The sequence below is a fragment of the Triticum aestivum genome, chromosome 5D (assembly GCF_018294505.1).
Source record: "Triticum aestivum cultivar Chinese Spring chromosome 5D, IWGSC CS RefSeq v2.1, whole genome shotgun sequence".
Lineage (NCBI taxonomy): Eukaryota > Viridiplantae > Streptophyta > Magnoliopsida > Poales > Poaceae > Triticum > Triticum aestivum.
The window spans coordinates 270,047,512-270,050,840 of record NC_057808.1 but is presented as its reverse complement, the minus strand read 5'-3'; positions in this window follow the sequence as shown (position 1 = coordinate 270,050,840).

The following is a 3,329-nucleotide window of genomic DNA, read 5'->3' as shown; positions in this document are numbered from 1 at the left end:
AAGCCCGTTTCTGTTGTTCTGGTTCATCGCAAATAGTTCTTATGGATCAATTATACGCCACGCATTGAAAGGTTGAAACGATACCCGGATGGCGTACGTGGGCCCGTGTTCTCAGATGTACGTGTACGTGTCTGCCCACTATCACACACGGTAAGGATATCACCATCGTGTCCGATGGATGCGCCGTCGCGCCTCCCACGGGGTGCCAGAAGGTTGACCACGTGGTTGCTCGCCGTTGAGGCAGCCGCGGCGCGCTCTGCTCGTCGTTGAGGCAGCCGCGATGCGCTCTGCTCACGTCCGTCTGTGACGGTGCGTTGCCGCTTGGGTTATATGCAGCAAGCCATTAGCTGGTGGCGGGAGACCGATGAGGGAAGCGGCATGGATTTTACAATTCACCCATGTGGAGCGCGGGAAGCATTCGCTGGAGCGCGGGAAGACTAAGTGGAGCACACACACAACCCGAATACCGTATGCGGTGCCACGTGTTATTTATCACACACGTGTTAACAAAAGGAAATGTATGTGTAACTTACTAATCACCGCACACGAGTACTCGCAGACACATCGTGTGCGATACTCCTAGCCACCGCAAGCAACTAGTTTGCATTTTCAAAGTTTTTTGTACCAACAGAATCGCACACGAACTAACTGTAGTAACCGTCTGTGTTATAATTTCTCATCGCAAACAATTCATCCGAGTGGGCTGTTTGTCGTGTATCACAAACATCTTGTTTACACGAATTGTTTGTGTTCTTTTGGCTCATCGCAAACAGTTCATCTATGTGAACTGTATGCCGCATATCACACACATCTTGTTAAGTTGAACAGTTTCTGTTCTGTTCCCTAATCGAAAACAGTTCGTCCGTGTGAACCATATGACGTATATCACACACACCTTGATCTGACTGACCGTTTCTGTTGCATTCCCTAATAGCAAACAGTTCATCAGAGCAAACTGTATGCCGTATATCGCACACACCTTGATATGGCTGTCCGTTTTTGTTGTTCTGTCTCATCGCAAACAATTCATATGGATCAACCGTATGCCCTGCATCGCACACGCAACTACAATCTGAACCATGTTTGATGTCTCCGCCATCGCAAATGTTTTGCATCTTTTTTATGGTTTTTTTACATCACCGTTTGCGATTAATGCATCGCACACAGTTTCTTCAAAGGGTCTCTGATCGTAGTGTCGCGTTAGCAGCATCCTGCGGTAGTGTGTGCAACAACTTTAGCTTTATCCACATCAATTCCTTGTTCAGAAATTTTATGCCCCAAGACAATACCTTCATTAACCATAAAGTGGCACTTCTCCCAATTCAAGAGAAGATTAGCTTGTTCACATCTCTGCAAAACTCGACCAAGGTTGCTTAAGCAATCATCAAAAGAAGTTCCGTAAACGGAAAAATCATCCATGAAAACCTCAACAATCATTTAACAAAAATCAAAGAATATTGCAGTCATACATCTTTGAAAGGTAGCAGGTGCATTACATAAACCGAAGGGCATACGTCTATAAGCATAAGTTTCAAAAGGACAAGTAAAAAAAGTGGTTTTCTCTTGATCAGGTTGTGAAACAGGTATTTGAGAAAAACCAGAATATCCATCAAGAAAACAATAGTGCGTGTGCTTAGATAATCTTTCTAGCATTTGCTCAATAAAAGGCAGAGGGTAATGATCTTTTCTAGTAGCTTTATTCAATTTTCTAAAATCAACTACCATTATATAGCCAGTAACAATTCTTTGTGGAATGAGTTCATTTTTATCATTAGGAACAACAGTAATACCTCCCTTCTTAGGGACACTATGACCATGACTTACCCATCTACTATCAAGTATGGGATAGATTATACCTGCTTCCAGAAGCTTTAGTATTTCAGTTCTTACCACTTCTTTCATTTTAGGATTCAAATGTCGTTGGTGATCAACAACGGGTTTAGCATTAGGTTCCATATTAATCTTGTGCTGACATAGAGTGGGACTAATGCCATTAAGATCATCAAGAGTAGATCCAATAGCGGCACGGTGCTTCTTCAGAATTTTTAGTAATCTTTCTTTTTCATGTTCTGAAAGGTTAGCACTAATGATAACAGGATATATCTTTTTCTCATCAAGATAAGCATACTTCAAAGTGTGTGGCAATTGTTTTAATTCAAACACATGATCACCTTTAGGTGGAGGAGGACCTCCTAGAGTTTCAATAGGCAAATTATGTTTAAGCAGAGGTTGTTGTTCATACAAAATTTTATCTATTTCATTTCTTTCACGCAAGTGCATATCATTTTCATGGTCTAGAAAATATTGTTCTAGTGGATCAGTAGGAGGCATAGCAATAGAACCAAGACCAATTATTTCATCCTTACTAGGTAATCTTTCTTATGCGGTTGTCTACAAAACTTAGAGAAATTAAAATCATGAGACTCATCACCAAAGCTAACAATGAGAATTTATTTCTCACAATATATTTTAGCATTAACAGTGTTCAAGAAAGGTCTGCCAAAAATAATGGGACAAAAGTCATCTTGTGGGGACCAAGAACTAGAAAATCAGTAGGATAATTTATTTTCCCACACAAGAGTTCAGCATCTCTAACAATCCCAAGTGGTGTGATGGTATCCCTATTAGCAAGTTTAATAGTAATATCTATGTCTTCTATTACAGCGGGTGTTATGTCATTCATAATTTCTTGATATAAGGTAAAAGGAATAGCACTCACACTAGCACCTAAGTCACATAAACCATGATAACAATGATCTCCCATTTTAACTAAGACAACAGGCATGCCAACAATAGGTCTATGTTTATCTTTTTCATCGAGTTTGGCAATTCGAGCAACTTCATCACAGAAATAAATAACATGCCCATCTATATTTTCTACCAAGATATCTTTAATCATATCAACACAAGGTTCTACTTTAATTTGCTTAGAGGGTTTAGGTGCTTTAATATTACTTTTGCGAACCTCTGTTGATACCTTAGCATGTTCCTTTATCCTAACAGGGAAAGGTGTTTTTTCAATATAAGATGTAGGCACAACTGGATCAACATTGTAGATAATAGTTTCACATTTCATATCGAACAGTTGTTTGCCAATTTCATATCAGGCACATAAATATATTTTAACATCACAATACGATATCTACCTGAAAACAGCACAGTACATCATATAGCTAGTTCAACTTCATAAGAACAATATTAGAACAATATATACATTTCCCTAATCGAGATCATCCAAGCACGTCTTATCCACCTCTGCTTTCAGTTCATTAAGAGCCTGTTTTGCACTGTCCAACTTGGAAAGTGCCTCCTCCTTCGCCAACACCATC